Source organism: Microcaecilia unicolor, chromosome 2 (genome assembly GCF_901765095.1).
Source record: "Microcaecilia unicolor chromosome 2, aMicUni1.1, whole genome shotgun sequence".
NCBI lineage: Eukaryota > Metazoa > Chordata > Amphibia > Gymnophiona > Siphonopidae > Microcaecilia > Microcaecilia unicolor.
The window spans coordinates 474,940,492-474,954,057 of NC_044032.1; the positions used below are offsets into that span (position 1 = coordinate 474,940,492).

A 13,566-nucleotide genomic window follows, 5' to 3' on the forward strand; every position below is an offset into this window, starting at 1 on the left:
AAAAGATGGCTGGCCATCTTTCATTTCGATAATACGGTCCTGGCCGGCCAAATCCCAACATTTAGGTCGCTCTTACGATTTAGGTCGACATTAGAGATGGGCGGATTCAGTTTTTGCCGATAATGGAAACAGAGAGTGGCCATCTCAAAAAGACCAAATCCAAGGCATTTGGTCATGGGAGGGGCCAGAATTTGTAGTGCGCTGGTCCCCCTTGACATGCCAGGACAGCAACCGGGCACCCTAGGGGGAACTGCAATGGACTTAAGAACTTCCTTCAGGTACATAGCTCCCTTACCTTGTGTGCTAAGCCCCCCCCCATAACAAATTCCCCCCCCCCAAAACCCACTCCCCACAACTGTATACCAGTACTACCATAGCCCTTATGGGTGAAGGGGGGCACCTACATGTGGGTACAGTGGATTTTTTTTGGGGGGGGGGGTTGGAGGGCTCAACATTTACCACCACAAGTGTAACAGGTAGGGGGGGATGGGCCTGGGTCTGAAGTGCACTGCACCCACTAAAACTGCTCCAGGGACCTGCATACTGCTGTGATGGACCTGAGTATGACATTTGAGGCTGGCATAGAGGCTGGCAAAAAAAGTTTGTAAAGTTTGTTTTTTAGGGTAGGAGGGGGGTAGTGACCACTGGGGGAGTCAGGGAAGGTGATCCCCGATTCTCTTCAGTGGTCATCTAATCAGTCTGGCCACTTTTTTTTTGCTTGGTCATGGAAAAATGAAGAGCGGCCCTGACAAGCATTTGGCCAAATGCTCATCAGGGCCGCTCTTCTTTTTTCCATTATCGGCCTTGGGCACCCATGTGTTAACCATGCCTCAGTCCCGCCTTCGCTAAGCTTCTGACATGCCCCCCTAAGCTTCCAACACGCCCCCTTACACTTTGGCCACTCTTGCAACAGACTGCAGTTGAGGGCAGCCTAAATCGGCTTTTGATTATGCCAATTTCGCCGCCCTTACGAGAAGAGCGCCCATCTCCCGATTTGTGGCGGAAGATGGCCGGCCTTCCATTTCGAAAATGAGCTGGATAGTTAACTTAGTAAAAATGTATAAAACATCAGATAACATGTAGACAAGGATTTTGTACAGAGGGTGGATAGGAAGTAAGCACTGTGGTACACATTCGGGCAAGGAACCAAGCTAGAGATAAACAGTAAGTAAATCTCCTCAGACATGTTATGCCCTCTCAGGTTTTCACAGTTTACAACCTTTTTAAAAATGTTACTAGGTAATCCACAGTGCCCCAATGGTCTTGGTACTGATTCAGTGTTGGTCTTACATGGCAGATTTCAAAGTATGTTGACTAGAGACAAGATAAGGGCTCTACTTTAAAATAGTCCAGAAAAAACTGACTTGAAAGTAAAGGCCTAGGTTTTTGTACATGTGGTAAGTAGAAATCAGTCACTGTGGTGGACTTTTGGTGGAGGAACCACAATAGAAATCAAGCATGAGTACAATTAGATCATTCCACGCATACTGCTAATTTCCCTAATAATTGTGGCATTTTATTTTCTTCAGTTTTATCTCTAAATAGGAATCAGAAAGGGTATTTCCATCTAGAACCAGGAAATGTTATAAAGAATTTTCATAACTCTAAAATTTTAAAAAGGAATAAAGCATTATACTTCATACCCTAATTATAAAAGTAAAAATGGTCCTAGAATGTCCATGACGGTATCTTGGCCTTAGGCATAAAATATGTCTAGTTTAAGAATATTCACAGTGAAACTTGTGCTTAAGAATGTCAGAAAAGGACTCCTGGTTATTACATTTGATGGCTCTACTTAGAGCTTCTTTTACAAAGCCGCGCTACCAATTCTCAGTGCAGCAAATGAGAGGAAGCCCATTCAATTCCTATGGCCTTCCTCTTATTTGTCGCACGGGAATCGCTAGTGCAGCTTTGTAAAAGAAGCCCTTAGTTACTTACCAATATACAATAATGAGTATATCCACCTATTTATGATAACCAGAAATGTATGTTCAATGCATGTATTACTTGATACAGTACTTGATATAGTAGCCTTTACTACTATAGTGTTACTCAGAAGTCATAATTAGCCTAATGGCAGATATAAGTAGCAGTATATTGACTAGACTACAGACCAGGTTTTTCTAGAGGGGTTAGATAGGAAATAATCACTTTTGGGAAAGGAACTATTCCCCCCTCCCCCTTTTGGAAAGCTATGTTAGCATTACCGCACTGGCAGTTGCTAGTGTGGCTTTATAAAAGAGGGGGGGGGGGGAGTAAGCCTAGTGGCCTAGTGGTTAAGGTGGTGGACCTTGGTCCTGGGGAACTGAAGAACTGAGTTCAATTCCCAGCACAGGCAGCTCCCTGTGACTCTGGGCGAGTCACTTAACCCTCCATTGCCCCATGTAAGCCACATTGAGCCTGCCATGAGTGGGATAGCACAGGGTACAAATGTAACAAAAAAAAAAAAGCTGCAGATAAAACATAAGTAAATCTTGTTCCTTTCATTTTTCTCAAGAATCCAGTTTATAATATATATTTTTTGTATTTGGGAGGTAATATACAGCATATCTGCTATAATAAGGGGTAGAGAGAGGGGACAGATCCTGGATGGAAGGGGGAGGGAGAGGGAGGGCAGACCCTGGATGGATGGGAGAGGGAGGGCAAATGGTGGATTGAAAGGGCAGCAGTGGATGGAAGGGATAGAAAGGGCAGACAGTGAATGGAAGGGGGAGAGAGAGAGGGCAGACAGGGGCAGATCATGGATGGAAGGGGCAGAGATAGAGGGCAGATGTAGATGGAAAGTGCAGGGAGAGAGGGCAGACATTGGATGGAGAGGACAGCAGAGAGGGCAGACACTGGATGGCAGAGAGAGAACAAAGACAGATGCTGGATGGAAGGAAGACAGTGAAAAGAAGATGAGGAAAGCAGAAACCAGAGACAACAAACTATAAATAAAATATATATATATATATATATATTTTTTTGCTTTAGGATAAAGTAGTATTGTAGCTGTGTTAATAAATGTTTATAATAGAACATGTAAACAAGGTAATCTTTTTATTGGACTAATTTTAATACATTTTGGCTAACTTTCGGAGAACAAAACCCCCTTCCTCAGGTCAGGATAGGATACTGTAACAGCACTATACTGTATTGACCTGAGGAAGGATGTTTTGGCCTCTGAAAGCTAAATGTATTTGTCCAATAAAATGGTATTTTATTTTCTATATTTGTTTTATTTCTATTTGTTAATTTGTAAAGTGATGATTGGTACTTGTTAGTTTTTTCAAATTTACATCTGCTGTCTTTATATTTTGCACAGGGGGGGACATTTTCTGTTTCTGTGGTGTTGCATTATATGCAGAGTCTGGCATCTTGGGGGTTCAGTTTAATTTTTGTCTACATAGAAAGTTTATGATTACTTATTCTATAGTGGATTAGGGCATAGGCGTAGTTTGACTGTTTCATTTGGGGGGGCAAAGGATGGGGCGGAGCATATTAGCATATTCATCTGCATATATACATATGCAAATGAATATGCTAATATGGAGGAAGGAAGGAAGGAAGGGAAAAAAAGCTGGCTTTTTTTGGGAATAACCATAATGAATATGTATGAGATATCAAGCCAGCTCTTTCTCCCTTCCTTCTTTCCTTCTTCCACTCCAGTAGTATTTCCCCACCCCTTTTCCCATACCATGCCAGTGTTGACCTTAGAAACGCATAAGCTCTATATGTAGATCCTTCAAGAGGTAGTGTGTCATGATTTAGGCTCTACACCCTTTCTGATGTTTTGGTGCCACCTCAGTAAAGCCAACACACAATCTCTCCACTGCAACACACTATACACAAACTTGTGCAAAAACACACTCATAACCTTACTAAACCATAACAGCACTAATTCCAAGGACAGGACGAGCTGCAACCTTATGCGTGAAAAGGCAGAACTGTAATTACACCAGGCTCTAAAACACCAATACACTACCTCGTGAAAAACACATGACACAACAGACATGACACAAGGAACTAGAAAGCAAAAAATATGAAGGCAAAATACTGAACTGGAAAGTTAACTCAAGAAGTCAGACTCAGCATGCAGCAATACCAGAAAAATTGAAACTTACATGCAAAATTTCACAGAAAGCTGACATATTCCAATTAATAAATTCTGAATAAAATACTTTTTTCTACCTTTGTTGTCTGATCATTTAGTTTTTCTATTCGCTTTGGTCCCAGTGACTTCTGTTTTATGCAGTGTCTTCTTTCTATTTGATATTCCATTTAATAGATTCAAAATAAAATACTTTTTTGTACCTTTGTTGTCTGGACATTTTACTGTTCAATCATGCTGGTTCCAGTTTCCTCTTTTCCTGTCTTTCTGCTAATTCTCCTTCAACTGCTTGCTGTCCATTTGTCTTTTCTCATCTCTCCTGTCTTATTCCATTCCTTCACTACACCTACCTTTGACACATTATTTCTTTTTTAGCTCTTTCCTCTCTGTTTTGTTTCTTTACTGCCTCTCTGTTCACTTAAATTTCACCCTCGTCCTCATCCTTCTCCTTTTTAGTTTTCAGCTATCAAATTCCATTTCTTTCTCTCACCCACTAGCTGCCCCATTCCTCTTCTCAGTCCTTCCTCCAACCTTTCATTTCCTTTCATCTTTAATCAACTCTCCATTACCACATTTCTGCCCCCCCCCCCCCATCACTATCATCCTCTCATTTGTTTCCTTCCCACCTCCCCTTTGGCCTCTCCCAAATAGTTCCACCATTTGCAGCATCTTCCTCCCTCCAACCTTCTAGCCCAGCACGCCTGCTCCCTTTCTCCCATTGTAGCCTAATATCTCCCTGTCCCTTCCACACACACACCCACACCCCAGCATCTTCCAGCCCCCCCTTCCCTGTGGTCTAGCATTTCTTCCTCTCTCTCTTCCCTCCCTCCAATTGTCCAGCATTTCTCCCTCACTCCCTTCTGTCCCTGGATCCACAATCTCCCTCTTTTTCTCTTTCCCCTCTAGTGTATATCTATCCCTCCCTCTCATCCATCCCCATGTACAACCTCTCTTCCCTCCTTCTTCTCTCTCACTGCCCACATCACTCTCAGTATCTCCCTTCCTTGCACCCTGGGCCCAACATCTATCTCTTTCGTTCTCTTCCTTCCCCTTTTAGCATCTCTCCCATCCCCATACAGCATCTCTCTCTGTCTCCCTCCCTCCCACTTCCATGTTCCAACATTTCCCCTTTTCTCTTGCTGTCCCTCCCTACTCCTCCACATCCAGTATTATTTCTCCCTCTCTCTCCCCCATGCATCTCCCCCCACCAACATTCCCCACCTCTCTCGCTCACCTCTACCTAGCATTACCCCATCACCTCAACAGTGCTCCTGTGACTGTCTCTCCCTGTCTCCCTGCCACCAGCCAGCATGCTGCCTCGGTCTTCCCCGCCGGCGCTGCCTCAGTCCCTGACTCCCTGCAGCATTTTTGTCTTCACCTGTCCTGTACCCGTCGCCATCAGCGCTGCCATTCATTCTCACAGGCAGCCTCGTTCCCGCTCCCCTTTGCCGCGTCCTCCGGCTCTCTCTGATGCACTTCCTGTTTAACAGGAAGTGCATCAGAGAGAGCCGGTCAGAGGAGTGGACGCGGCAAAGGGGAGCGGGAACGAGGCTGCCTGTGAGAATGAATGGCAGCGCTGACGGCGACGGGTACAGGATGGGTGAAGACAAAAATGCTGCAGGGAGTCAGAGACCGAGGCAGCGCCGGCGGGGAAGACACAATTAAGCCCCGCCAGTTCGCCGGTGCGACTCGTTTGGGGGGGCAATGCCCCCCCTCACCCCCCCAATCTACGCCCATGGATTAGGGTGTATCTGTGTTTGTGAAAAAGACATGGCTTTCAGTTGGCATTGACTGTGCAGGATCGACGATCTGTGCTATTCTGTCTGGTTTCGTTTTACAATAGGTGAATTGATGTTCTAGTGCTCACTGTAGTGTTTAAGATGCTTTCCGTTTCCTTGTGTGATTCTTAGAAATGACTGCTTATGGTATGGTAGAATTGCTCTATAGGTCCTGAGTGTTGTATTCTCGGCATGCCTAGTACTAGATTTTGGAGGGGGGTGTTAAAAAATGACCGGCCCCGGGTGTCAACTACCCTAGCTACGCCACTGACTGGCCAATTCTGTTCAATATATTTGTGAGTGACATTGCCAAAGAGTTAGAAGATAAAGTTTGCCTATTTGCGGATGATACTAAGATCTGTAACAGAGTGGACACCCGGGAGGGAGTGGAAAACATGAAAAAGGATCTGAGGAAGCTAGAAGAATGGTCTAAGGTTTGGCAATTAAAATTCAATGCGAAGAAAGTGATGCACTTAGGGAATAGAAATCCACGGGAAACGTATGTGTTAGGCGGCGAGAGTCTGATAGGTACGGACGGAGAGAGGGATCTTGGGGTGATAGTATCTGAGGATTTGAAGGCGACGAAACAGTGTGACAAGGCGGTGGCCGTAGCTAGAAGGTTGTTAGGCTGTATAGAGAGAGGTGTGACCAGCAGAAGAAAGGGGGTATTGATGCCCCTGTATAAGTCATTGGTGAGGCCCCACCTGGAGTATTGTGTTCAGTTTTGGAGGCCATATCTTGTTAAGGATGTAAAAAGAATTGAAGCGGTGCAAAGAAAAGCTACGAGAATGGTATGGGATTTGCATTACAAGATGTATGAGGAGAGACTTTCTGAACTAAACATGTATACTCTGGAGCAGTGGCGTAGCCAGAAGGCAGTTTTTGGGTGGGCCAGTGGGCAGGTTGGGTGGGCATGCATTTCCTCTTCCCTTCCCCTCCTCCCCCAACCATGAACTTAAAAAAAAATGAAATACTTTAGCTGGTGAAGATCTCTAGCCCACAGACCCCTGTTTGGAAAAAAAGGCACTGCTCCATGCTAGTGACACTGGCTTCAGCACCATAGGCATGCTCAGTTCTCATGCATGACATATTCCAATCATTAAATAGAAAATAAAAAAATTTTTCTACCTTTGTTGTCTGGTCATGTTATTTTTCTAACCATGTTGTCTCAGTCTCTGGTTTCTGCATTCCTCTGTCTTCTCTTAACTTTTTTTCCCAATATCCTCTGTCCATTTGACCTTTCTTCTCTCTCCATGTCCACCACCCTTCTCCCTTCTGTGTCCATGTCTTTATCCTCCCTCTGTGTCCTTGCTCTTATCCTCCCCCATGTCCAGCACCTCACCTTTGTGACCCTGCTCTTATCCTTCCCTGTGGCCATAATCTCCCCCTATTCCTTACCTCATGTCCAACGTCCTGCATCCTGTCCTTCCTTGTGTTCAGATTCTTCTCCCATTCTTTGACTCATGTTCCATCAACCCCTCTGTGTCCAGTCCTTCCCTGCATCCATTCTTCCCCCCTCCGCCATTCCTTCCCTCATTCCTTCACTTATCCAGCAACCCTTGTGAGAATTCATGCTGGGTATCCAAAATCTTCCACCATTCTTCCTTCATAACCAGCATGCCCGTTCTATGTCCTGTTCCTCCCTGTGTCCACCCCCCCCCCCCCATTCCTTCCCTTGTGAGCAGCATTCCTTCCCTATATCCCCGACCCCCAATTCAGCATCTCCTCTATTTTCTGTCCTCCCCTGTGTCCTTTTTCCTCAACCCCAATCCAGCATGTCTTCTATTTTTCAGTCCTCCTCGGTGTCCTTCCTTATGCCCAATTTTCCCCTTCTTGTTCTCTGGCACTCTGAAGTCTTCCTGTCCCCCAAAGCAGCTCTCTCCCCTTCAACCGCCAAGTGCCAACAGTCCTTACCCATGATTATTAAACCCAGCAACGAAGCAGTCCTGCCCTTCCTTGGAAAGCGGCGCGGGACCTCCCAGCCACATCACGCTGATGACTCTGCGGTGTCTCACCCCTAAGACACAGATTTCCTGTTTCTGTGAGGGCGGAAGCCCTCCCGCCCTCTCAGAAACAGGAAGTTCATGTCGGGCGCTGCAGAGCCATCAGCGTAATGTGACTGGGAAATCCAGCGCTGCCTTCTTCTAGTTCCATGGACTACATCATTGCCGCGGCGGGCCCTCGAGCAGCAACATACCTTCCTTTTGCAGCGATCCTCTCTCCCACCCCTGCCGCAGCGCCTGCCTTGCACTTTGTAGATGCGGCGTCCTGCTCCGGAGTCCTCCCGCCGCCGCACTGATGCAACTTCCTGTTCACACAGAGACACGGAAGAGAGAAGGCCCCGGAGCAGGACGCCGCGTCTGTGAGTTGCTGCCAGCGCCGATAGTAAAGTGCAAGCGCCGCGGCAGGGGTGGAAGAAGGTGAGAAAGAAATGGATGTGTGTTTCTGGGTGGGCCTGAGGCAAAATTGGGTGGGCCCAGGCCCACCCAGGCCCACCCGTAGCTACGCCCCTGCTCTGGAGGAAAGGAGAAGCAGGGGTGATATGATACAGACGTTCAAATATTTGAAAGGTATTAATCCGCAAACGAACCTTTTCCGGAGATGGGAAGGTGGTAGAACGAGAGGATATGAAATAAGATTGAAGGGGGGCAGACTCAAGAAAAATGTTAGGAAGTATTTTTTCACGGAGAGAGTAGTGGATGCTTGGAATGCTCTCCCGCGGGAGGTGGTGGAAATGAAAACGGTAACGGAATTCAAACATGCGTAGGATAAGCATAAAGGAATCCTGTGCAGAAGGAATGGATCCTCAAGAGCGTAGTCAAGATCGAGAGGCAGGGCTGGTAGTTGGGAAGCAGGGATAGTGCTGGGCACACTTATACAGTCTGTGCCAGAGCCGGTGGTGGGAGGCAGGGATAGTGCTGGGCAGACTTATACGGTCTGTGCCAGAGCCGGTGGTGGGAAGCGGGACTGGTGGTTGGGAGGCAGGGATAGTGCTGGGCAAACTTATACGGTCTGTGCCAGAGCCGGTGGTGGGAGGCAGGGATAGTGCTGGGCAGACTTATACGGTCTGTGCCAGAGCCGGTGGAGGGAGGCAGGGATAGTGCTGGGCAGACTTATACGGTCTGTGCCAGAGCCGGTGGTGGTGGGAAGCGGGACTGGTGGTTGGGAGGCAGGGATAGTGCTGGGCAGACTTATACGGTCTGTGCCAGAGCCGGTGGTGGGAGGCGGGGCTGGTGGTTGGGAGGCGGGGATAGACGGAGGGGAGCGGGAGGGGAGGGTGGGGGCGAAGGACATGGTTGGATATGCTTCGGAGCGCCAGGGGAGGTAAGCATGGCCTGTAATGGTGCCCTCCTGCCATGCTTACCTCCCGCATTGGAGCCGGCTCGCCCCCAACAGCAACCGGCTCGCAAGAGCTGTCAAAATTTAACAAGCGGCTCTTGCGAGCCGGTGCGAGCCGGCTCCAGCACACCACTGGACCTACCCCACCTCCCTTCTCCCCCAGCTGCTCATAATTCTTAGCATTAGCTTGCCTGAGAAGGTCATGAGACTCTCCCTTGGGAACGGGATCTGTAGTCTGATTTAACTTCTCTGGGGGAGTTTTGTGCCCCCCTCCGAGGATCCTGGAATTTGTAGTGTGGGCTTACCCTTTTACCGGAGTCAGGAGATTGACCCTGGGGAACCTGGGAGTTGTAGTCCATCAATAATTCCCATAGATATCTGCCCTTCCAGCAACCGGTTCCGGAGTCCTGGTTTCTAGACCTGCTTCGTCTATCACACTAGGTTCATTTAGAAGCAGACAGAAGACTGTGTATGGAAACCAGCTCTGACTAGTTAGTTATTTATATCCATTTTTTAACTCAGCGGCGTAGCCACTGGAAGCATTGGGGATCTGGCCCACTCAAATTGGATTTGGGGCCCCTGGTTTGGCTGCTGGGGGTCTCCAACCCTTCAACAGAAGCCTTCCTCCAGCGCTGTTCTCCGCCACATTGCCTGCCCTGCTTCCCCTCCAGTTGCGCGCCTGCCAGCCAAGGCTCCCTCCAAACCTTGAAGTCTGGCTACATGCCTGGTTTAACTATCCACAATTGAAACACATTCTGATCCCTGTAGATAGGAATTACAACATTAAAGTCCTGAAGAATGTTCTGGACAATATAGTTTATAACAGAATTATTGACAAACCTGTCAGCATAGGACATAAAATTTGCATTATTTTTTAAGACCATCTAGCAATTAGAGGTACCTGGAATTTATGTATTTAGTGGAATGTATCAAATTATTACTAGTTATATAGGTTGTAGGGTGCATGACCCTTTTGTAAACATATGGCACAATGGCTGTTATTCTACAAAGTTTATGCTCCTAAATTTACGCTCCTAAATTTATAAACATAATTTTGGCTTACTGTCATGAACTGGAATCTCGTGAGCCCTTGAGTCCAGCTGGAGTGCTGAGGTGCAGGTAGACACCAGCCCCCAGCGGATAGCCAAACAACCCCTAGTCTTCACCTGCAGCGACCGCTATTCCCCGGGAGTTGAGACCCCAGGTGCTGGCGGCCAACAGGACTTCCGGAACCACGGGATTGACGGACTGCACACCGCAGGTGGCGTGGAGGCGGAGATTGATGTGGACACCCAGCCGAGAGTAGTCAGGATACCAGCAGAAGTCAGGGCAGGCAGCGAGCAGAGAGTAGTCAGGACCAGGTAACAATCAGAAGAAACATCAGAAGCACTGCCACTACTCAGGAAACCGAATAGAAGCCGAAGCAAAGAAGGACTGGTGGGAGGGCTTTAAGTAGTGCAGGAATTAGGCTCAAGCATGTGCAGCTGTCATAAGATGGCTGCCCCCATCAAAGGAGATGCCCTACACCCAAATATGGCCTTCCTTCCTGAAGCTGCCCAACTCCAAGATGGCTGTCACAACCTAAGACACCCAGCTCCAAGATGGCTGACCTATCCTGGCGATGCCCACATCCAAGATGGCCGCCCTATCCTCAGATGCCCATATCCTGAATAGTCAGGGGACATGACAGTATCCTCCCCTTAACGCCTCCCCCCTCTGCCCTGGGCCTGGTTTAGAGGGGTATCGGTCATGGAAGTCCCGTAGCAAGTCAGGAGCATGGATCTGACTTGCTGGTTCCCATGAGTTGTCCTCTGGACCAAAATGCTTCCAGGACAGTAGATAGAATAGTCTCCCTCGCTGAAACTTAGAGTCCAAGATCTCCTCCACTTCATACTCGGGATCTGGTTCAGACTCGGGAATGTTCTTCCTCTCCTCCTGCGGATGCCTTTGGGACCTCAAGGATGGTTTTCAAGAGGGAAACATGGAAGGTGTTATGCATGCGTAGAGTCCTGGGCAGACATAGGCGATAAGTGACCGCGCCTATCCAAGACTGCACAGCAAAGGGCCTGATGAATCGAGGGGCGAACTTTTGAGATGGCAGCCGAAGTCTCAAATACTTGGTGTTCAACCAGACCTTCTGACCGGGCTGGAACACCGTGCGGTTCGTCGTTACTGGTCAGCAAAATGCTTGTACCTGGCGGCCGCCTGCTGTAACAGTTCTTGGATCCTCCTCCAATTCCCTCGCATGTCGGAAAGGGTCTGTTGCAGCTGAGGAATGGTCTGGTCCGTGGGAAGTGGTGGAGGAAGCCGTGGGTGCCGGCCATACACCACGAAGAAGGGTGACATCTTAGAGGCCGAGTGCAGACTATTATTGTAGGCGAATTCTGCCCAGGGGAGGAGTGGAGACCAGTTGTCCTGCCGGTCATTGGTGAAAGCTCGTAGGAAGGCTTTGAGGGTCTGGTTGATCCGTTCCACCATCCCATCGGTCGGGGGATGGTAGGCAGAAGAAAAATGGGTAGTGACCCCCAGGGCAGAACACAAGGCCCTCCAGAACCTAGAGGTGAATTGTGACCCTCGGTCACTGATAATCCGGGCTGGTAGTCCATGGAGTCGGAAGATGTGCTGAATGAATTGAGACGTCAAGGTGGCGGCCGAGGGTAGAGCCTTCAGGGGAACAAAATGTGCCATTCGCGAAAATCGGTCTACCATCACCCAGATCACGGTATGTCCCTGTGAGCGGGGAAGATCTATGATAAAATCCATAGAGCGTTCCTCCCACGGTTGCCCAGGCACCAGCAGTGGCTGTAGCTTCCCCCTAGAGAGTTGCACGGGGACAGAAATCCAACCCGTCCTCGCACGTCCCCACTGGAATCTAACCCATTCCCACCCGTCCCCGCAACAATTTAATGGTACATTAAAAAAATTTGTTTTGGCTCTCTCAGTCTCTGGGTTTGAGCTGCAGCACTGCAGGCAAGGAAGGAATGGAAGTTGGAACACTCTGGTGCGCACATGTAAGACTTCTCTGATTCACTGGCACTGTGTGCTAAGAAATCACCCCATGCACACGCCAGTAGGTCAGGTGACATCTGATGCTCGTGCCTATGTCAGAGCTGAGGTCTGTGCATCAACCCGTGCGCAGAGAGGATTAATAGTAACATAGTAAATGACAGCAGATAAAAACCGGATCGGTCCATCCAGTCTGCGCAATAGTCACAATCATTACCAATTCATGATTAAATCAACAATGAATGTGATATCATATACTTGATTATGGTCTTTCTGTGGCGTTTCTGGGACATAGACCATAGAAGTCCACCTGACCCTATCTTTATGTTCCAACTGCTGGAGTTGCCTTCAAAGCCCACTCCAGCCTATTCACTCATTTGCGGGACACAGTCCATAAAATTCTGTCCAGCACTGTCCTCATTTTCCAGCCACTAAAGTTGCTGTCTAAACCCTTTCCAGCCCATCCTAAACCAGATTGCCATGTATAAGACACAGACCGTACAGGTCTCCCGGTATTGGCCCTAGTTCATCACAGCCAGAGTCACCATCTAAGTGTCACGTGACACATCCACACACTTGTAGCCATTTAAGTTTAGGTTTTTTATAACTTCCATTTTCTAATTAGAGATCCTCTGTGTTCACCCCATGCCTTTTTGAATTTCATCTCCATTTGTATCTCTACCACCTCCTTAATGGAGACTTTCCACATCTGTGCTGTTAAAGCAAGGAGGAGGAGAAGACAGCACTCAAAGAGCTTGGTACTCAGTAGGTGAGAGCTGGTGCAAGTGCAGCATACGCTTCACGAGAATGCCACAGGCACTGCTTCCGTCCCCACGGGAACCCCGCAGGAACTGCTTCCATCCCCACGGGAACCCTGCAGGGACTGCTTCTGTCCCCGCGGGATTCCCGCAAACCCCGTTCCCGTGCAGGTCTCTACTTCCCCCACGGTCTCCCTACCGCAGATTTAACCTGGGCACAGGTGGGACAAGACGAGACATAGTGTAGCACATCCTGGGCCATCCGAGGCCATTGATACTGACGGGAAATCAGGTGCAGGGTTTTATGGAAGCCAAAGTGTCCTGCAAAAGCTGAGGAATGGGCCCAGTGCATCACTCTTCTCCGATCCCGAAGAGGCACCAACGTCTTCATGGTAGAGGCTGCAGCAAGCATAGTAGGCACGCAGGCTGGATCCAACATTGGGTGAGTTTCCTCAGGGTCCTCTGGTGTTTCAAAAGCCCGTGAGAGAGCATTGGCCTGCGCATTCTTTTCCATGGGCCAGAACACCAAACGAAAGTGGAACCGAGCAAAGAACAGCGACCAGCGTGCCTGGTGAGGATTGAGCCTCTTGGCATC

At 48.4% G+C, this 13,566-nt stretch overlaps 2 long non-coding RNA genes and 1 gene segment (V, D, J or C); 1 reads left to right on the forward strand and 2 right to left on the reverse strand.

Annotated features, from left to right (window-relative positions):
• The window catches only part of LOC115461318, a 282,251-nt gene extending 281,077 nt beyond the window's left edge, over positions 1 to 1,174 (reverse strand). The window contains exon 1 of one of the 3 annotated variants that reach the window (XR_003940688.1): positions 1,131 to 1,169. This is a non-coding gene — a long non-coding RNA (uncharacterized LOC115461318). Of the gene's footprint in view, positions 1 to 1,130 lie in introns of all 3 variants that reach the window. The other 2 variants (XR_003940689.1, XR_003940690.1) reach the window with 2 other exon arrangements.
• The window catches only part of LOC115461302, a 1,201,995-nt gene that overhangs the window by 857,048 nt on the left and 331,381 nt on the right, over positions 1 to 13,566 (forward strand).
• LOC115461316 overlaps positions 1 to 13,566 on the reverse strand; it is a 444,252-nt gene that overhangs the window by 340,786 nt on the left and 89,900 nt on the right. The window lies entirely within an intron of this gene.